This window comes from Anas platyrhynchos, chromosome 1, assembly GCF_047663525.1.
Source record: "Anas platyrhynchos isolate ZD024472 breed Pekin duck chromosome 1, IASCAAS_PekinDuck_T2T, whole genome shotgun sequence".
NCBI lineage: Eukaryota > Metazoa > Chordata > Aves > Anseriformes > Anatidae > Anas > Anas platyrhynchos.
In genome coordinates this window covers 20716037-20739298 of record NC_092587.1, presented here as the reverse complement: position 1 = coordinate 20739298, position 23262 = coordinate 20716037, and the positions used below count along the sequence as shown (strand labels likewise).

General features: G+C 39.5%; 2 long non-coding RNA genes across 2 annotated transcripts in view; both read left to right on the top strand.

Moving 5' to 3' along the window:
* Positions 1–23262, top strand: part of LOC140001419 (uncharacterized) — a 96671-nt gene that overhangs the window by 53053 nt on the left and 20356 nt on the right. The window lies entirely within an intron of this gene.
* LOC106017520 (uncharacterized) lies at positions 367–13387 on the top strand. The gene is made up of 3 exons (XR_001191015.5): positions 367–704; positions 8565–8801; positions 11860–13387. It is a non-coding gene; the product is annotated as an uncharacterized lncRNA (long non-coding RNA).

Here is a 23262-nt window from a genome sequence, read left to right as displayed (position 1 = left end):
CTACACAATAGACAGGGGTGGCTAGCTGGGATGGGGGGGCTGTCTGCTCAGGGATAAGCTGGGCATTGGTCAGTGGGTGGTGGGCAATTGTATTGTGCATCACTTGTTTGTACACATTATTAATATTGTTGTTGTTGTTGTTATTATTATTATTATTTTCCTTTCTTTCCTGTACTAATAAACTGTCTTTATCTCAACCCATGGGTTTTCATTTCTTTCTAATTCTCTCTCCCTATGCCTGAGAGGGAGTGGGGAAGGTGAGCTAATGGCTGTGTGGTGCTTAGCTGCCAGCTGGGTTAAACTGTAACAAGTGGTATTTTTAGATTGTGTGTCACAAAAAAGCCCTGCCTGTTTTCCAAAGCCAAGTCCAAATTAACGATCTTTTCTTCTATCTTGTATTTTTGTTCTACCATAAGAATATTATTTTCTTTCCAGATCAATTAATTTTGGAAACAACTGTTTCCAGAACAGTTCATTTCTCTTTACATGATGAATTGATGTAGTCAGAAAGGGGCTGGCCAGTCCTCAGCTGGCAAACAACTGTGTGACGCTGTACTGTAGGTAGATATGTGCCCTCATGCCTGTAGCTGAGAGCATTGAAAGTATTTGAAGTTCATCAGTCTTCCACAAAATAAAATCCTCTTTCATTGAATTCACCTCTGGTGTCACTGAAGACAAATCTGGCAGTTCATAAAATTGCTTAGGTAAGTAAATTATTAATTTTAGCCTTGATTAGCTTATTTGGCCTAAACTGCTGATATTTTCCCTGAAACTGTGGCCAGGCTTCAGGAATACCACACAGGAAGGCAAGGAAACATCTGAAAGACTGAGAGAAATGTTTATATTGATCTTGTCATTGATCCACCTCAAGGCAAATACACACGATAAAATTTGCATTAGCAATGGGCTTTGTGAATCGCACCCCATTTTGCATAGGAAGAGGTCCTGCTTGTCACATATGAAGCAGAAGCAGTTGTGTGACATAAAACCACTTCTCAGGTTTTTCACAAGGAAACCATAGCTCAGGAAAAATCTTTTAAAAATGTTTCAGAATTATGGATGTTTAAGAGAACTCTACTTTGAAGCTATTTTTAATCTGAATAAAGTGTTCCTGAGCTGTTGATCATGGCAAAGTCCGGTCATTGTGGCCTTTGAGTTTTTCAGTGCTTTCATTTCAAAATTAAAAGCAGACAGTTTAAATGATTCAATATGGTAAAAAGCCAAAAAATGTAGTTATATGACATTTTGTGAGTGTCATGGGCCTTTTAAATTTGAAGGTTTTTTTTTTTTCTTTTTTTGTCTTTAGCAGCAGAAGCTGTGCATTACAATATCCACAAGTACTGCATGACTTAATAGGAGGAGGTGACTTGCTTTTTTTTAATTTTTAATTTTAATTTTTATTTTTAATTCCCTATATTATTTTCTTTATAATTAAACTCCTTTTATTTATTTATTTATTTATTTATTTATTTATTTATTTATTTAATTTTTATTTTCCAGAAACAGAATACAGCTAATGCCTTTAAGCTTTTGAGCATGGTATCTTACTAATTCAAACATTTAAGTTTTTAACCTTTGGAAAGGATTCAAGCTATACTAATTTTCATACAGTTACTTATTTTTAACACTATAATCAGACCTTAACTATTGTAGGTGTTTTTGAACACAGAGAAGTTGTTGAATGAAAGACTATTTTAACTTTAAAAATGGATCTAATGTAATCAGTTAGATACTTTGCCTTTTCTCTCTCTCTCTCTTTTTTTTTTTTTTCATGGAAAAATATATGGACATTGAGTTGCAGACTTAAATTAAAAATCCTAACTAGAGAGCTGTAGCCCCAGGATGAGTGTTTGTGCAGAATGTTTTAATCTAGGAACTCCATCTCTGAGGTAAGATTTTCATGAGAAATTTGCAAATAAAAATAATTCTGCTTCTTGCCATTCATACTTGTGAAGACAGTAGGTAGGATAATAGAATTGCCTTAGCAGGTATTTATTGGAAAATCAGTTCTGATAAAAGATGTGGAGGTAGAGTTTCTATGAGAATTAGGTATTCCTAAAGTTGTGGGTGGTGAGAAATGCAAATCCTGTTGTTGATTCCCACTCACAGGAATTTCTGTTCTCTGTTTTTATCCCTTTTCAAGAAGCTATAGTCTTGTGCAGTGAGAGCTGATATATTAACTTGACCCTGTCCCTAAGAAAGCTATTATCTATCCCATTGCTGTGAAGCATCTGAACCATGACTTTGGTATAGTACTTTCAAGAAGAATATAACTTCATTATCTTCAGACACCTTGCAGAGCAAACACACAGGCTATATCACCTGTTTTTGTGAAAAGACATGACTTTTTGGAACTCGTAAGTTACAGTGTTTACTTTTTTTTTTTTTTTAAATAAAAAAACTTGTTTTTCATATGTAGTTTTAGCATATGAAGCTATTTATATGTAGTTTCAACCCACTGCATGTTACCAATTCTAAATTCCATTTACAGATTTAATTTTCCAATCCCCACCTTTTTATTTTAATCTTGTTCAGTGTTTTTAAAGCTGTTACTGCAAAGCAGTCTTTTAAAAACATAAATTATCAGACACAATTGCTTTCAACCACATTATCAGCAAATGGCAAGAGTGCAATCAAACTAAGTGCTTCTTCCTGTTGTCTTTCATGCACACACACACCCCACAGACAAAATCACACTTGAATACATTCAGCTAAAACAGCTGATGAAACCTTTTTTCTGCTTTTCCCATGTGGCAAGTGAAGGGAAGAATGTGTCCCTGCACAGTGGTGTCATGACTTCCGCTATGCCAGTTTCTTTCCTTTGCATGGATCTGCCTGTCGGTCACACTTATGTCACAGAAGTTTGGAGGGGTCATGTTTCCCTCCCACAGCAGCTGCTGTGCTTTTTCCCTTTTCACTCTCTGTGTTCAGTGGTCCTGTCACTACTAAAAGAAGTCAGGTACCCCAGTGCCCTCAGTTGTGCTGCTGTGTAAGAGGTGATATGAATCATAGAAGCTGGCATCCGGTCTCTCCTGCAGAGCACTTCCAGGCAATGGTAGAAGCTGTCCAGCTCATTTTCTCTGCAGCATCACAGAGATGCTGCAATATAGAAGCAATCTGGCAAACAGAGGGAAAGAAACCAAACAGTTCTCACTATGTCTGTGAGAACGTAGTATCTGTCACAATACTTCAATTCTGAAAGAATACTCCAATTTTAAAAAATAGTAATATTTCAAAAACAGGCTAGTTTTATTCACAGAGATGGGAGCAGTAAAATCCCTATGTGTATTAGTTCATTCTGTTTCACTAGACACTAATTGTTACTGCTAGGTTTGTATCCAGCAAATGGTTTGTCACCGTTTATAATGATGTCAGCTGAGTGTTCTTCCTGATGATGATGGCACCAATCTGAACCCCACAGAAACCTGCAATCCCCCTCTACTCTGCCCTGGTGAGACCACATCTGGAATATTGTGTCCATTTCTGAGCCTCTCAGTTCAAGAAGGACAGGGAACTGCTTGAGAGAGTCCAATGCAGAGCCACAAAGATGATTAAAGGAGTGGAACATCTCTCGTATGAGGAAAGGCTGAGGGAGCTGGGTCTTTTTAGCTTGGAGAAGCTGTCCAGAGGTATTGTAGAGTCTCCTTCTCTGGAGACAAACAAAAACCCACCTGGACACATTCCTGTGTGACCTGATCTAGGTGCTCCTGCTTTGGCAGGCAAATTGGACTAGATGATCTTTCAAGGTCCCTTCCAATCCCTAACATTCTGTGATTCTGTGACTGGATATGATGGCTACATCCACAGAGTTATTTAAAAATGCTTTATCATTGCAATACTTAACCACTGTGGTAGTTTCACTTCAGTGTCTAGCTCAGCTTCACCACACTGTTCTCTCACTCCCTCTCCTCAACAGAACAGGGGGAGAAAATATGAAAAAAATGCTCATGGGTTGAGATAAGGACAGGGGGGTCATTCACTAATTAGTCTCATGGGCAAAACAGACACAGTGTAAGGGAGATCAAAGTCACATATTGCTTATTAATAGCAGATTAGAGCAGTGAGAAATAAAAATGAACTAAAAACACCTTCCCCCCCATCCACACTCTTCTATGTCTTTACCCTGAGTGGTGCAGGGGAACAAGGAATGGGGGCTGTGTCAGTCCCTGATGCTGCATCTCTGCCGCTCCTTCATGGTCACTGTCTGTCCCTGCTCCATGTGGGGTCCCTCCCACGGGATGCTGTCCTTCCCAAACTGAGCCTGCGGGGGCTGCCCACAGGCAGCAGCTCTTCAGGAACTGCTCCCACATGGACACCATGGTACCACAGGGTCTATCCATCAGGAGCAAACTGCTCCAACACAGGTCCCCCACAGGCAGCAGCTCCCTCCAGACCCCCTGCTCCTGCGTGGGCTCCTCTCCACGGGCTGCAGCTCCGGCCCGGGGCCTGCACCTGTGGGGGCTTTCCATGGGCTGCAGCCTCCTCCAGGCCACATCCACCTGCTCCACCGGGGGCTCCTCCACGGGCTGCAGCGTGATCTGCTCCATGTGGGACCCATGGGCTGCAGGGGGACAGCTTGCTCCACCAGGGACCTCTCCACAGGCCACAGGGGAACTGCTGCTGCCTGCCTGGGGCACCTCGTGCCCTTCTGCACTGACCTTGGGGTCTGCAGGGCTGGTTCTCTCACATTTTCTCTCTTCTCTCTCCCAGATGCTGTTGCATAGTAGTTTTTTCCTTTCCTATATATGCTTTCACCGAGGTGCTACCACCTCTACCCATTGGCTCAGCTCTGGCCAGTGTTGGGTCCCTTTTGGAGCCAGCTGGAGCTGGCCCTTACCTAACATGGGGCAGCTTCTGGGCTCTTCTCACAAAAGCCACCCCTCCAGCCAGCAACCTGCTGCCAACAGCTTGCTGCATAAACCTAGTACAACCCTCAATATGGCCCTGTCTTTTTATTTAAATCCACAGTAGGTACTCAGATTCCTCACATAACACATCCTTATTCCTCATTATTTGTGATACCTAACTGTATCTGAGGCAATATTTTGCTGCTGTGTCTGTGTCTCTTGTATAACCTCCCCATGCTCTGTAAAGTTCTCACACATCCATGTGTCTCCCAGAGCTCACAGCTCTCAGTGAGGATGTCCTGGCTGCTTTCCTCTGAAGCTGCAGCCATCCACTCCCACAGAAATGTTTCTATCTTCGATATTCTGTCCTGATCCATAACAGAGACATTTCATCTCCTCTTCTATTTTTTTTTTTCTCTTTGTCTTAACTTCCTTTTCTCCTACATTTCTCCTAAAATTCATACATGAAATTATGTTTATTGTCTGGTCTACCTTCTCTGCTTGCCATCACAACCCTATCCAGTCTAAATATTAAAATCTTGGAATCATGGAATCATAGAATGGCTTGGGTTGGAAGGAACCTTAAAAATCATCTAATTTCACCCCCCATGCCATGGGCAGGGATGATGCCCCCTAGATCAGGTTGCTCAAAGCCCCATCCAACCTGGCTCTGAACATTACTATGGATGAGACATCCACAGCTTCTCTGGGCAACCTGTTCTAGTGCCTCACTACCCTCTGAGTAAATAATTTCTTCTGAATATTTAAATTAAACCCAGACACTTTTAGCTTAAAGTCATTAATCCTTGTCGTATCACTACACTCGCTGTCAAAAAGTCCCTCCTCCGTTTTCCTGCAGGCCCCCTTTAGGTACTGGAAGGCTGCTACATGGTCTCTCGAGAGCCTTCTCTTTTTCAGGATGAACAACCCCAACTCTCTTAGCGTGTTTTCATAGGAGAGGTGCTCCAGCCTCTTGATTAGACTTGTTCTAATGCATCTATGTCTTCTGCTGGGGGCCCCAGAGCTAAACATAATACTCAGGTGGGGTTTCACAAGAACAGAGTAGAGAGGGGATTTAATCTATTAAAAATTAAATATTAAGTAAAATAATATTAAATGATAACTATATTAAATAAATATCTTGAAATATAATGGATAAATGTACAATAGCTATAATATAATATGATATGTATCAGAAATGTATCAGAAACAGTGTGACCTGTGGCTTGTATCAGAAACAGTGTGACCAGCAGGGCTAGGGAGGTGATCGTCCCCCTGTACTCGGCTCTGGTGAGGCCGCACCTCGAGTACTGTGTTCAGTTTTGGGCCTCTCGCTACAAGAAGGACATCGGGGTGCTTGAGCGGGTCCAAAGAAGGGCGACGAAGCTGGTGAGGGGCCTGGAGAACAAGTCCTACGAGGAGCGGCTGAAGGAGCTGGGCTTGTTCAGCCTGGAGAAGAGGAGGCTCAGGGGCGACCTTATCACTCTCTACAGATACCTTAAAGGAGGCTGTAGAGAGGTGGGGGTTGGCCTGTTCTCCCACGTGCCTGGTGACAGGACGAGGGGGAATGGGCTAAAGTTGTGCCAGGGGAGTTTTAGGTTGGATGTTAGGAAGAGCTTCTTTACTGAAAGGGTTGTGAGGCATTGGAACAGGCTGCCCAGGGAGGTGGTAGAGTCACCATCCCTGGAAGTCTTTAAAAGACGTTTAGATGTAGAGCTTAGGGATATGGTTTAGTGGGGACTGTTCGTGTTAGGTTAGAGGTTGGACTCGATGATCTTGAGGTCTCTTCCAACCTAGAAATTCTGTGATTCTGTGATATGACATAATGCATAATAACAATAATGTAAGTATATAATTTAAATATATTTAATTATATTAAATAAAATAATAAGTATTAAATCTCACCTCCCTCTACCTGCTGGCCATGCTTCTTTTGGTGCAGCTCAGGATATGTTTGGCTTTCTGGGGTGCAAACACACAGTGCCAGCTCAGGTTGAGCTTCTCGTCAAGCAACACTCCCAAGTTTTTCTCCTCAGAACTGGATTTAATCCATTCTCCATCCAGTCTGTATTAATGTTTTGGACTGCAGAATCTCTTTTAGTTTCTCTTTCCTTTTCATCTGTTTACTTCCTCCTGTCTTTCCATGAACGTATCTCCCGTTATACTTTCCCCGCTTTTGAGGTTGCTTGACTCTTGACCCCAGTTGCCTTTCCAAGTACTGCTTAATCTCCCTTTATGATTTCATGTCAAAGATAATGTGTAGTTTATACATTTTTAGGTGCACAGAGGTGTCAGAAACTGAGAGGCATAAGTTGGTATTCAGAATTGATGTTTGTAATCTGGCTCTAGGTCTTTGTGCTAATGTTTGTTGTATGGAAATGACAGTTCAAAGTACATTGGAGGCATTTCTGAATTAGAATGAACTTGCTTACCTTTATTCCAGGGGAAAGTTTTCCTTATTGATAGTCAACTGTTCAACTCTTTCAAATACAAATTCATCAAGCTTGCAAAGACAAAGTCTTTTCTAATTCTGCCTTATTTCATTCATCAACGTGGCAGTTTTTTGTTTGTTTGTTTGTTTTTCTTCCCCTCACACCCTCTGATACCTAAACAATTATTCTTCTAACAGATGACTGATTTAATTTTACAGTTTAATAGATCTATTTTGCTGATTGCAGTCCTCACATATGTTTATACCACCTGAATAGTTATTGCTGAAATGTATCTAGTTTCTGAGAATAGTCTTTTCTTTGCTCTTTATAGAAGAATAATAAAAATGAGTTAACACTGTGGAGCAAATCTTCAGCTGATGTATATTAGTATTATTTCACTGGCTTGAATCAGGATGAAAGAGTCTAAATTCATTACTTTATTTCCATTCTTTAGTTAATAACATAGACAATTGGACTAGCCAGATGCTGTGCAATGGAGATAACTGTAATGTTCAAAATGCTGTGTCCCATGTTGACACCCAGCCACAAGCCAAAGCTTTGCATCTGTTCAATGGCCTAATAGAAATTCAAGCTATACTGTCAAAAATGGCTCAAAAAAAGTTTAGATTTATCCACTTTTACCAGGGGACTGCAAATGAATATATGTCATGATTTTGGTTGAGCTAGTGTACACTGCACAGTTTTTCTGGTAATGTTTTCTTCCTGAAAGCACATATTTGACTTCATCCATGTTTTAGAAGCATGTAAAAAACATTTGTTTAAGTTTCTGTATTTTAAATAAGGACCATGGAAAGAGCAAGTCTGATCAGTCTATCTGAGCTGATTCAACCAAGTATTGTAGAAAAGTGTGTGACTTCCTTTTGGTATTATAGCCTGGATAAGAAGTATGAATGTAAATTCTGTATGCACGTGTGAATAAATCACCCCAAGATGCTTGTTCTGAGAAGGGCTTTGCTCCAAAACTGGCAATGTCCAAAGGAAATGAACAAAGATAAACTTTGCTTAAGCTGGCCATTAGTGGAATTAAACATTAGGCAGTGGAATGCCAAGTAAAATTTGAGAGAAAGTCATCTTGAGAAGCACTTTAGGAGAAAAGTGAAGATCTCTAATTGGATAGAGACCACATGGTGCAAATGAGGCCAGCAAGGCAGGTCAGATTCCCCTCTCTAAATAGGCCTAGCAAGACCATCTCTGTGGTCACACAAATGTGGCTCAATGGAAAACACACATCTAGCTTTTTAATCTCCTCTTTTCTCCTCCCAAGGCCATGGAAGATTTCCCTGAGCAAACTCAGCCATGGAATACCTGCCACAAAAGGACATTTATATGACATTGCAAGGGAGACACAGAATATACAAGCAAGAAAGACAACAATATGCAGTGATGCTGGGGTGTCTACATATTTACAGCTGTGAAATGTGCTGTCTTGACAAAGATACAAAGGCAGCCAAGTGCACTCTAACAAAATTGCAATGTTGGCAGCTGTGTCCAGGAACAACAGGTACCACTAAAAGTTCCTCACATGGAATTCACGTCTTTAACACCTCTATATTTACTTTAATTCTTCGTCTGATCATTCATGTTTTTCTACTATTTGTCCTATCCCACTACCTTTTATCTTTTGAGCTCATAGCTGAAAAGAAGATTGTATTTCAGTGTGTTCATTAAAAATCACATCAAAAAATACTTACTGATACTATGTATGTACAGTATGTTGATTTTATGCATTACTAATCATAAAATACTGTAAGAAGTTGCAAAAGAATTGAAGTAAAAAACAAAAAAACCCCTCAGATTCCTCTCCAGAGACTATTTTTTCTGAATTCAATTTGACATACATTATGAGTTTTGTATATAAGGCGTATGTTTTCTAGAAATTACATTTGTTCTTAATTCGGAGAGTAAAAGAGCCATCATAGCTATGGATATCAAAACATGTTACACATTTTTCTTCCATACAACAAGAAGCACACCATCAGGACTGTATTAATTTCCTGTTCTCTTCTAGAGCTGTAAACAAGTACTATTCTTCTGCTTGTGGCAATCCTGTCTTTTCTTTTTAACTGCATGGTACCAGGCTTTATTTGCTTCGATTTTATTTTTTTTAGAATCTTTTACTTCCGTTTTTTCCCCCTTGTCTTCTACCATTAAGTCATATATCCTGAACTTCTTGTCCCATTTAAGAAGCCCTATAAAATCATTCCATAAATGCATTGTATGGCACTGTGGGAGCTGTCTACCCAGCTCCGGAATCTGTGAGCCATTCTTCCACAACTCTTTGAATGCAATCTTTCAGCAAATTTTGTATCCACTGAGAAGTTTATCTGTCAAATCCATATCTCTCTAATTTGGTGACAAGAATGTCATTTGGGACAGTGTCAAATTCTTTGCACAAGTCCAGGTAGATGATGGCAGTTGCTCTTCTCTTATCTACTGATGCTGTAACCCCATTATTGAAGGCCACCAGATTTGTCAGGCATAGTCTGCCCTTAGTGCAGCCATGCTGGCTGTCACCAATCACCTCCTTATTTTCCATGTGCCTTAGCTTAGTTTCTAGGACGATCTGCTTGGCACAGTGGTGAGACTAACTGGCCTGTAGTTCCCTTGATCCTCCTTTTTTTCCCTTTTTAAAAATGGAGGTTACATTTCCTCTCTCCCAGTCAGTGGACTGCCATGACTTCTCAAATATAACGGATAGTGGGTTAGCAACTTCATCCACAAGTTCCATCTGGACCCATGGACAGATCTCAACAGGTCCCATGGACTTGTGCATATTCAGGTTCCTTTGATGGTCTTGAACCTGATCCTCTCCAACAGTGGGTGGTTCATCGTTCTCCCAGTCCCTGCTGTGTGCAGATGTGTTTTCTATTCCTACTGATCCATTTTGGTTGGCTACTGTTAAAAAAAACAACAACAAATAAACCACCAACCAACCAACCAACCAAACAGAAGAATTTAGCTATAACTCAGACATAGGTAATTGAATATAAGAATCTTTCTGAAATGTAATGTATAGTGAGACTCAAACATAGTATGAAACCACTGTGAATTAACACTCTGGTAAAATGCACAGAAATGGATTTTGACCTGAAGTCCATGGCCAGGTAAGTTAGTTGAACATTTTTAACTAAGACAAACAAGCAACTGGTTGCAAACCATTTGTCTTTTCTTTAAGAAATAGCTTATCTGTAGAAAGTTTAGGTGATATGTTACAACCATGAACTAAGATTCCTTTACCCCTTCCTTCTTCCCATGCACAAAGTCTCTGTTGGAGATTTCATACTGGTTAAAAGATAGAATTCATAGAAAAAATATAAATAAAAAAATATCCTTCAGAAATTTGTTTCTACAGAATCCAACTGGTTAAAGGAATCAGAGCTGACAGAGAGCACTCAAAAGTAATGTCAACAGCCCAGGTCTCCCTGGCAGAAGTGCTAACACAGTAAACTCACAATCTGAACTGGCTTTTTTCAGCTGAGATCAAATCTCTGGCAGACACCCACTGCAGCTGTAGTTTTATTGACAGTAATGATATTTCTGTTTTCAAATGACAGAAAATATGTTTGGTAATTTCAGATTTTTTTCCCTTTGGGTCAAAGGTCTTTTTCACACCTTTCATAAATGGTGGAAAATACGCAAGTTAAGTTGTCTAAAAAATTAGATCTACAGATTATCTTCAATGTTTGAGTAACAAGTTTATTTTTACCAGAACTTGCTATTGAGATATTCTACACACATTTCCTATTAATGGGTTATACCATTGTACTTCTCATTATTCACTACGTATTTCATGAACTGAAAATTATCTTATTGTAATAACGAAAGATAGCTACCATGGTATTTAGTTGTTATGTCTAATAGTACAGCATTGTTAGAAAAATAATATAAATATTCCTATCTGATAGAATATAATTTTGGATTGTGAAATATCAACATAAACAATTTTCTTAAAGGGGGGAAAATAAATGATTATCATCTCACTTTAGATACTAGGGTTTGAGGCTTAGATAAATCAAATGTCTTAATCTTGTGAGGTAGGAGTTAACTGGGATCTTGTAGTTTGCAATCTACTGTCTGAAATCTAACTATATTTGTGCATGTGCATGTGTGCATCCATTCATCTGTTCATCCAATCACCCATTTATTTCCTTTTTTTTTTCTTTCTAGGATACTAAATAGTGTCTGATTCACAAATATATGGAAAGAAATCACATTAGTAAACTTATTAAGGGAAGATGTTAATGACAGAAAAATCTCAAAGACTTTTGAAGTGCACTAGCATTACTTCTTTGCAGGTGTTTGTCTAACTTGTTCCTTGAGTCCTTCTGTGGTGGAGGCTTCATCAACTTCTCATGCTGTTCCAGTGCTCCATTGTCTTTAATGTTTAGATTATTTCATAATGCTTTTTTTTTTTTCTTTTTTTTTTTTTCCCTTTCAATTTACATCCATTATTTCTTTTTTATCCTTCTAAATGTATTGAAAACTATTGTTCTTTTTGTGTTTGTAGTAACAGCTTATACAGCTGAAGACAGTTATCATGTCTCCTCTCTGTCTTGTAGGACACTTGGTCTAAAGAAGATGTCATGATATGACAAACACAGCTATTGAAGAGGAAAGCTACTCTTAAAAGATAATATGCTAAAGATGGAAATTTTAAAATATTAAAAAGATAAAGCATTTTTAAAAGATCTCCTAAATTACAGTTGTCTATAACAGCAGTTAAAAAAGTATTTTTTGGAACTACCTGCTACTCTAAAAGTGCTAAATATATAGACTTTTCAGACAGCTGGGATAATAAACATGATCCCTAGGCCTTTACAATTGCAAAGACTCTGAAAACATATGACTTTCATCAGTGTAAATCAGAAACGGTGTTTTGGAAGGAGGTGTAAAATGACCGTTTTCTACAGGATACAATGAATTTAGGCTAAACTGCATTATTTGAGGAACACTCCTGCTGTGGCTAACTAAAGAACAGGTCCACGGGCCATTCAAAGTCTACTTTTAGAGACCATTAAAACAATACTTTTATTTGTTTGATTGTTTATTTGCTATTTATTTAATATTTTTATCCATAACACTATTATGAAAGATATTCAGAGCGTTGAGGCTTGATTCACATGAATTCCATACAAGCATAATTCTACATTTATAATGGGAAAAGAGAAAGGAAAAAATGAGATTTTTATATTATCTTACAACATGCTATAATGTGCTGAAATGATTTATTCTTTGTATAAATAATTTACAAACATTTATAAAGTCTTAATAAAGTGATATAATAAATAGCATTTTTCAGTTTTAAGGTAACTACACCTGCACAAAAAGAGTTATCTTTATGGTAGAAAACACAACAAAGGACTTGAACAGTGTTTTCCCTTCTCCAGCTTATTTTGAAGTAGAATTGAAATCATATTTAACTGCAATTTTACTCTGGCAGTAATTTAGAAAAATAAGGGAATATTATGAGCCTGAACTTCTAGTTTCTCTGAAGTATTTTGTTTTGAAATGCTGAAGTTCCCAACCTGTGCTAGTGTATACCTGGTGCAATCTGACACTGAGAAATACTGGAAGGATTCTTTAAAGAAGAATCCCTCAGGTCACAGCTTGTTCCACTGCAGCACAGCACACTATCACTTCTATTCAACTTTGACCATTTTTTCACAGTAGATCTTACAGAAGTAACAAAACCATACGTTGAAAAGAATTTGATGTTATTTTACCTCTGTGAAGTTTGCAATGATATTGTAAATGAAGTGTGTGTCTGTGGGAAGGCTGAATAAAAAATACAATTTACTGTCAAGAAATAGATGAATACTGGTCCATTTGAAACAATAGAAATTGTTCTCATTTACCATTAGATGGCATACATACAGTATAAAATACACGATTAAACAGAATTCCAGTGTACTAGGTGAAAGGTTAAATATTACTTCTGTAGCATAATAGATGCATGCTAAAGCCTGCTAATATTTGTTTCCACTCAGAATTGTTATGTCTAAAGAATTTCAGACTCTTCACTGAATACTTCTACATAACTGGCCAAATAAGTCTATGCTGCTAAAAGCAGCTCAGTGATTGTTAACACTGCAGCATTGCTGTGTATTCAGCTCCTGCACATATACTTCCTATTTTTCCTGTTCAGTGAGGATTTTCCATTAGTTTAAGTCTTGTAACAGACTCAGAATTTTCTCCATTCCTTTACAGTAGATGTGTGGCAAAAGGAATCACAAAAAAATAAAAATTAAAATTTAAAAAATCTGTAGTCTCAAAGTATATGTTCAGTGAAATTCCAAGCATTTTACTTGAAAAAAGAAATGCCTGAGTTTCTTCTACCAAAATGGGACTGTTCTTAATTTAGAAGTGCTCTAAGACAATCTATCATACCAAAATAGTAGCTGACTGTTTTGACTATTCACTGTAGACGCAGCTCTACACTGAATAAGGGCTCTAACATGTTTAATTGTGATCACATGAGATATACACTGCTGTGGAGTTATGAAAAATGCAGTCCTCCTGGCTGTGTCAGAAAGGAGGGGATACTGTTCAAGGCTGAGAAAGAACACGCTACTTGGTACTTGTAGTGCCTGGTAGCATCATCCATCTTCCTCTGAAAACCTATGCGCTGGGTATGTTTGTCTGGCTTGCTCATTAGCTGAGCTTCACAGTGTTGCTTATCAAAACTTTTTAATCTCTTGGTTCAGAAGTGGGAAAGGGGTGGAGGTTAATGTATAGTTACAGCCTTCTTTCTCTCTTAAACAGATGGAGAAAAAATATAAACTGTAAGGTCCTGCCAGCATACTCTTCCCAGTGAAAAGATAGGTAACTTCTACAAAATTTCTAGATAGTAAGTCAGGAGGAGAATTCAACCCAAAACTTAGAATTGACAACTTTTTCTGAAAACCAAACCAAACCATTGAATTTTTGGAGGATATTTGAGTGCAATAAGAGAACTTTTGTGTTTATATGCCCAGAAGCTTATATAGAGAGGATAAGAATTGATATGTTCCCTCTCATGACCTGATTCACTTCTGCTTCTTCCTTAGTGGTCAGATCATCCTGACTCATAAGATGTCTTAGTAGCAGATGTCTTATGCACAAAATGTCACAATAACTTAAAATCATCTCTAAACTAAACTGTTTATTCCCTTATTTGTTTTGGAAAGGAATTTGCTGAAAGTTAAGGTAATATCTTAGCAGATTCTTGTAGAGATGCATACAGCAAACTAAATGTCCTACTGATGCTACAGAAATGGCCAGTGTATTATATTGCATACAGTTAATTTTTAGTACATCTTTGTTCAGCCCAAAAAAGATTTTTCAATTTCGAGTGGGTCTGGAAAACACATTTTTTTCTCTAATAACATAAAAATGATACAGTGAAGCATATTCTAGACAGGAAGAGAGTCTGGGATTAACATGTAGATGTATTAAGCCCAAAAACATTTTGTTGCTTGCTTTAGAGAATCATTTTTCTAAATCACACTTTGTTTCACTTGATTTCTGTCACATAGACAAGGATGTTATTACATATAGCATTGCATGCATGTCTGAGGTATAGCACCTGAATAGTTATAGTCCAACCTTAAGAAGAGGTAAATGCTGCTAGTATTGAATGTGTTAAGTAATGGAATAAAGGGAAGCCCTTGAAATCTGGGAATACAGGAAAACAGAGAAATTTTGGAAAGTTAAATAACAAGGCAGGAAATATTTCTTAACTTTTAATAGGTGTTGTGGCAGGGAAAACTGCTCAGTTCATTTAGTTTATATGAAATCAGTATCAAAACAATTTAGTTATTTACCCTTTATGTGAAATTAGACAGTAATCAGTGAATGCTGCCGGATGGAAAGGCAGCTGTTTCTGGCCCAGGCATAAATTGTGATGCTGGGAGCAACTTGTGTCAGTGTTAATCCAAGCTGTGACTTGTGCAGTTTCCAGTAAAAAGAATCTACCCTCCAATTACAGATGTTCACCCTTCTTTCATACGTCTTCCCAAGCTGACTCTTTCTGTTTTTCAAAAGTCTGTTTGTAATTCTCTGGTCACAGTTCAACCTGCCTGAAGGGTGTCATCCTCTGTAACATAGTCAGTGTTACAGCAAATGCCCTCCTAGGTAGCTTTTGACCATTTAATTCACTTGTACTGGGTACACTCTATATGTTAACAAGTGTTGCTACCCAGGCCATCTGCCAAAGGTGGGCTCTGCAATCACCCACCGCAAAGTTTCTAGTTAATTATGATGCTTTTTAACTAAATATTGTGATTAGTGTTTCTTTCAGAGTTACCTGATACTTCTTCTAGGCATGTGTAGTATTTGTTTCTCTTCAGGACAGATGAAAGTCTTGTTAACTTTGCCAGTCTTAATAGCTGGTAGTCTGCCACACATTTGTAGTATACTTTAATAAAAAGCTCACATAGACAAGGTTGTTATTACATCATTGCATGTGTTTATATTCAACTGACTGGAAATTGGGATTTCCACCTCCTAGGAAATTTTTGCATTTCTGCAAAAAAGAGAAAAAATCAACTTTTTTTCCCAGCTTAAAGTAAAAGGTTGTAAATATGCTTTCTTTTCCTTCATCGGGAGTTGTAGAGACAATGATTGCTTTTTGGGAAACACTGAAGAGAAGAGGAACAGTTTCTTTATTTTCACTTACAAGCTCCCATCTTGGCAGCAGACTGCCTTAGGTCTTGAGGGCCTGCGACATGAGGAGCACAACAGCCCTTGCTCTCTTGAAAGGTCTTATGGACTTGTGTTGCAGAAGAACTCTGAATACTAAGTTCACAGAAGCACACCTGGTAAGCTGCTAAAAAAAATGGGGCATTTCAGAGCTTCTCCAGTGTGACAGAGCTTCTCCAGTGTGACAGTGTGACAGTGTGATTAGTGTGACTAATTTTTAGTGTCATAAAGTAAATTTGTGATGCAGGGGGAAATTGTAAATGTTCATTAGTTCTCTTATTTGACTGAGCTTGAACCATAATCTTTATGTGCATTTCACTCCAATTATAAGTTGTGGGTTTTTGGAGACGGGTGGGGAAAGTCATTGAAATAATATGGTAGCTTTTGGTTCATTTCTCACTATACCTTGAACAGACAGGCAAAACAGATTCTGGTCTAATACCTGGTCATAGCTGGGTACCTAAAAGCACAGAGATGTTGGAAGAGGAAAGTGAACGGAACACTAGTCATCACAAGGATGTAAAAGGCACATTGCAAGTTAGCTTTGCATTTGTTGAAGCTGTTTCATCAGACTGTAAAGTAATGTGATATTTAAATGTAACTACCCAGAAAATAAAGAACTCAGCTAGTCCGTGCAGGACAGAGACTGCACTCCAGTCTTCTGTAACCTTTTGTAACCTTCTGCAATACAACAAGCTGGAGAAAGTGTCCACATCCACCCCCCACCCCCCTCCCAGATTTGTCTGTAGGCTCTCCTCCAAAAATTTATGGCAACAGGAGGAAAACTGCTACCAAAACTTCAGTACTGGATATGGGGAAAGCAGACTTCAGGTTGCTCAGGGAACTAGTCAGCAAGGTTTCCTGGGAAACTGCTTTTGAAGGCATTGGCATCCATCAGTGCTGGTCAGTCTTTAAGCACTGCCTCTTGAAAGCACAAGATCAGGCAATTCCAAAATATCGGAAGTCAGGCCAGCCTGGCTGACCAGGGATCTTCTACTGGAGCTTAGGCAGAAAAAGTGTATGGCTGCTGGAAGGAGGGTCAGGTGATGAGGAAGGAATACAGGGATGCTGTTTGTGTTTGTAGGGAGAAAATTCATGTGGCCAAAGCCCAACTAGAGTTGAAACTGGCCATGCCTGTGGGAGACAATTAAAAAGTATTTTTTAGATATGTGAACAGAAAAAAGAGGACACCACAGAAAACATAGGTCCGCTACTTGATGGGGAAGGTCTCCCCACAGACAATAATATAGGCAAGGCAGAAACATTTAATGCCTTCTTCGCCTCTGTCTTCAACTCTGATGATGGGCTTCGGGACCCAGGGTGCCCTGAGCTGGAGGACCACGATGGTGGGAATGACAAACTCCCAACTGACCCTGAATGTGTGCGGGATTTTCTGCTCTGCCTGGATCCATATAAGTCCATGGGTCCAGATGGGATTCATCCCAGAGTGCTTAAAAAGCTGGCTGATGTCATCGTGGGACCTCTCAATTGTTTTTCAATGATCTTGGGAATCTGGAGAGGTCCCAGTAGACTGGAAGCTGGCAAATGTTGTGCCAATTTTCAAGAAGGGTAAGAAAGAAGACCCTAGCAATTGCAGGCCTGTCAGTCTTATGTCAGTGCCTGGTAAAATTATGGAGAAGATGATTCTTGAAGTTATTGAGGTGCACGTGGGGGACAATGCAGTCATTGGTCCCAGCCAACATGGGTTCATGAGGGGTAGGTCCTGCCTAACAAATTTGATTTCCTTTTATGACAAGATCACCTGTCTAGTTGATCAAGGGAGACCAGCTGATGTGATCTTTTTGGACTTCAGCAAGGCTTTTGACACAATTTCCCATAGGATCCTACTGAACAAAATGTCCAGCGTACAACTTAACAAAAATATCATATGATAGGTGAGCAATTGGCTGACGGACAGAGCTCAAAGGGTTGTGGCAAATGGGGCCACATCTGGCTGGCGGATGGTCACTAGTGGGGTACCTCAAGGCTCCTTTTTAGGGCCAGTCCTCTTCAATGTTTTTATAAATGATTTAGATGTAGGACTAGAAGATGTTCTGAACAAATTTGCCAATGACACCAAGCTTGGAGGAGCTGTGGACTCAGATGAGGGTGGAAAGGCCTTGCAGAGAGACCTGGACAGATTGGAGAGCTAGGCAATCACCAACCACATGAAGTTTAACAAGAGCAAGTGCCGGGTCCTGCACCTGGGACGGGGAAACCCTGGCAATACGTGCAGACTGGGCAATGAGACACGGGAGAGCAGCCCTGCAGAGAGGGATTTGGGGGTTGTGGTTGACAGCAAGTTGAATATGAGCCAGCGGTGTACCCTGGCAGCCAGGAGGGCCAACTGTATCCTGGGGTGCATCAAGCACGGCATCGCTAGTTGGTTGAGGGAGGTGATTGTCCCACTCTACTCTGCACTGGTGCGGCCTCACCTTGAGTACTGTGTGCAGTTCTGGGCACTACAGTTCAAAAATGACATTAAACTGTTGGAGAGTGTTCAGAGGAGGGCGATGAAGATGGTGAAGGGCATAGAGGGAAGACATATGAGGAGCTGCTGAGGTCACTGGGCCTGTTCAGTCTGGAGAAGAGGAGTCTGAGGGGGGACCTGATCATGGTCTACAACTTCCTCATGAGGGAGAGTGGAGAGGCAGGTGACCTATTCTCTGTAAACACCAGTGATAGGACCTGCAGGAATGGTGTTAAGCTGAGGCAGTGGAAGTTTAGGCTTGACATCAGGAAGAGGTTTTTCACTGAGAGGATGTTCACACACTGGAACAGGCTCTCCAGAAAAGCAGTCACTGCACCAAGTCTGTTGGAGTTTAAGAAGTGTTTGGACTGTGCACTTAGTCACATGGTATGAAGTTTTGGGTAGACCTGTGCGGTGCCAGGAGTTGGACTTGATGATCCTTATGGGTCCCTTCCAACTCGGGATATTCTATGATTCTATGATTCTAAAGATTTCAGGAATCACTACATGTGATATGGATTCACTGATTATTTCAGCTCTTATAACTCCTACTGCCTTGCACAATGAGTCTCCCTGCTTAGTGTGCTGCCAAGGAGATATTGCCTAGCCTGCAGTCAGGCTATTCCTTTCTCAGACATTTTTTTTTTTTAATCAAAATATGCTATATATGTACAAAAGACAATCAAAATCCAAATGCAACTTACATGCCTTCCACCACAGTGAAGGATTCACTTTTTGAGGCACTACTACCTCTTAATTTTGAATACCAGACTACAAAAGCAACATGAAAAGCAATTGAACGGGAAACTTTGCAAAAACAAGGTCTTGGTGAGATGTACAGTTGTACTGGAGATATACAGTTCAGGACATCACTAATCACCTCAGCCTATGTTTTTATGGTTCTGTCACACACTTAACAAGATTATCTACATTATAGTTGAGATGAAAACCTAATTCCTCTGAGAACATTATGGAGCACATAAGAATAAAATGTTGTTACAGATAAATTGTCCAAATTCCAACACAATAAATTGTGTTGCCTTTAACCAGGTTACATGTACAGTTACCTAACTTCCAGTTACCTCCTGGTTCTTTTCTTTCTTCGCTAAATGTGTTTTTAACACTGCTGAATGCTTTTCAGCTTTCTGTTTCATTCTACCATGGTTTTCTTTTCTACAGCAGATGAAACAGTGTTCTTGTAAAATAGTATTTTCAACAGTACACTGGATGAATTGTTGTCTAAAAATTTAATAATATATTTTATTTTCATTATTCATCTTTAAATTTTATGAAACAAAATAAAATTGTCATGATACATAATGTTCATTTGACATAGCTTGTGGCTAGGTTCTGGTGTGTGAGTGCAACTGGTCAGAAACATTCAATACCATCTGTTTCCTTTTTTTTTTTTCCTTATGTGTATATATATATATATATATATATATATATATATATATATATTTCCAACTTTTGTTGCTCTGCTAGCTTCAGTTAATTTTGCCAATCATAAACATTTTTGACTGAAAGGAATGCCTAATAGAGTGGATCAGGAACTAAAGATGGGGAATGAGGGCTGTGGTCAGTCCCTGACGCTTTATCTCCACTGCTCCTTCTCAGTAACTCTCTGCCCCTGCTCCACTTGGGGTCCCCCCCACGGGATGCCGTCCTTCCTGAACTGAGCCTGCAGGGGCTGCCCACAGGCAGCAGCTCTTCAAAACTACTCCAGCAAGGGTCTGTACCACAGGGTCCATCCATCAGGAGCAAACTGCTCCAGCACAGGTCCCCCATGGGCGACAGCTCCCCCCAGACCCCCTGCTTCTGCGTGGGCTCCTCTCCACGGGCTGCAGCTCTGGCCCGGGGCCTGCTCCTGTGGGGGCTTTCCATGGGCTGCAGCCTCCTCCAGGCCACATCCACCTGCTCCACCGGGGGCTCCTCCACGGGCTGCAGCGTGGAGATCTGCTCCGTGTGGGACCCATGGGCTGCAGGGGGACAGCCTGCTCCACCAGGGGCCTCTCCACAGGCCACGGGGGAACTGCTGCTGAGTGCCTGGAGCACCTCCTGCCCTTCTGCACTGACCTTGGGGTCTGCAAGGCAGTTTCTCACTCCTTTCTCTCGCAGCTGCTGTTCCCCAGCATTATTTTTTCACCGTTTCTTAAATCTGCTCTCACAGATGTGCAAACAACATCACTTATTAGCTCAGCTCTGGCCAGCATTGGGTCTCTTTGGAGCCGGCTGAAACTGGCCCTTATCTGACATGGGGCAGCTGCTGGATTCTTCTCACAGAAGCTACTCCTATGGAACCCCACTGCCCAAACCTACCCACTACAGACCATTTACCATTTCAGACAGATTTGCTGTAGACTATACTTCAGTTAGTGTCCCCACCACTGTGCTGAAGAGCTTAGATCAGACAACCAAATATATTCTGCTTTAATCAAAACTATATGTCACTTGTCACAGGAGAAGAGGAAGAGTATGAGACCCCATCAGTGTAGAATTGCTTAACAGGAATGGCTGGTCTGTAACAGTAGTTATTCTGGGTTCATGGGGAGGGAATTGTCTGCCTCATGGGGAACTGAAGCTTTGCAGCTTGCTCTATTGCAACCACCTGGTGGTTCTTTTCTTAGGATGCAGAAAGAAGAAGTAACAATCAAGGTCAAACAGTTAGAGACAACTGAGAGTAGTACAAAGATGGTCCAAAAATTACATTAGAAACTGGATATATATATATATACATTTGATCTATGAAACCAGTATCTCTGCTCAAGTACTGCAAACTCTGGGGATGCATTCACTTTCCTTGCCTTGTTGATACAGTATCTGTCTTTATAGGTGAGATTTTCAAGGCTGAATTTATCCATATTTGACTTTTTTCTTTGCATTTAATCCTGCTATACTTTTGTCAGCACGGCTGAGGAGTCCCTCCTTTTTTCAGTTTTTTTTTCTTCTATCCAATGCAAAATATTTCTGCAGAGCAATAGTCGCTTTCAAACTTTTCTATTCACAAGCTTCTAACTTCTGAAATCTTCCCTCAAAGGGCTTGCTCTTCAATGGCTCTTTTTCTTTCCTTTCTGAACTCTCTCCAATTGATTGTACAGCTTTCCTGAAATGAGGATTCAGGTCTGTACCTAGGAAGATGAGAAATGTCTTCCACTCCATTTCATTTTCCCCATCTTTGTGACAACCATTGCTTTTATTATTATTATTTATTATTATTTTCTTATCATAATATTGCCATGAAAGTTCTTGTTGAAGTAAAAAACAAGTTTTGATATTTATGACTTTGCTTCCCAGAATAGTCTTTACTATAAGGAATACAGTGCTCTTACTAAATATTTCAGGTGGGATCCTCTGGTCAACTAGACCCATCCTGCCAGTAGAGAAAACTCTATATACTATGCAGCACAGTTTGCATGCAATAAAAGGAGTGGGTGGTGAGAAATATTGTGGCCTTTCTTCATCTCCATCTCTCTGAAGGACCACAGAGGTGGTTTTCAGTGGTCCCTGACATTGCTGAGTGCAAGCATGTGCTGGCTGGGAGAACCTCTTGAATTCTTTCATGTTTAAAGAGCAAGACAAATGTCAGAAAAAAATAAGCCCCCAAAGGAGCAATGTATTAACATAAGCAAGTTATAATGAAGCAGGAAATGTGTCATACTTCGGTGGCTGAAGCAGGAACTGGCAATGGAGATTCTTAAGCTCTATTTTTGACCTAGTTATCTAGCTTTATGACACTTTTAACTTAACCTTACTGTGCTTGTATTATGTAATATATGGTCATATCTTACCTCAGAGGTTTGCTGCAGATTTTCATTTCTCTACAGAATTTGGTGATTCTCAGGGGAAAAAATATTTAAAATGATTCATTATTAACTTATTCCACATCCAAGATAATTTATTATCTCATGACATTTCTGCCAAAAAAACGCTTTGTCTATGATATTTAAAAAGTGTACTGAGGCATGCAAGCCTTTTAAATCTCACCAATTCTGCAGTGTCATGGGTGGCTTAGGGCAAAAGGAAGATAATAAGTATAGGCCATTATAAATATGAGGCCATTATGATCACTGCTTTCATTATGCATCAATTTAAATGATTATTTTTACAGGTGTGATATTAGAAAGGAATACAGAATTGCCATAAGGAAGAAAAAAATCTTCACAATTTATAAAAGCTTCAGGTTTGACAAAAAAAAAAAAAAGAAAGGAGCGATCTCTTCTGGAATAAAAGTAAAATGCTAAATGTTTATTTTTCTAATTGATAGTTCTGTCATCCATCAGTCTGTTCTCCACTTCCAAATCTGAAGAAATCTAATATGGCAACAGGAATCCCCACATCACAATTTCTTTCCTTCAGAAAATGCTAGGTTTGCTCCTTAAAGACAATTTAAACTTCATATTTTTATCCTCCTGAATTTCAAGAGCTAGCAAGACTTATAGGATGAATTCCCACATTCAGTGATTTTGTTTGTTTTAATTTAATTTTTTTATTTTTTGTCAGAAGACTGAAATAGTCCTTTACATCAAAAGGAAGCGTCTTCAGGGATTTGCTGAGATCAGTTAAAGCACTCAAACCTGGACCTTGGTCTATTTAGGGTGAATGGGGTGAAAGTGAAAAGAGAGAGGATAAAAACATTTATATAAAGAAACTACATATACTCTTTGAAGCTCGTTAAAGGTAAGAGACAAGTTTATCAAAATTCTCTGTAAAAAAATACAAGGACTCAGGATAACTCTCACAGCTCTTGGAAAATACCAGATCAAAAGAAAGAAATTAGACAAATTTTGAATGTCACCATTAATTGTCCAAATGA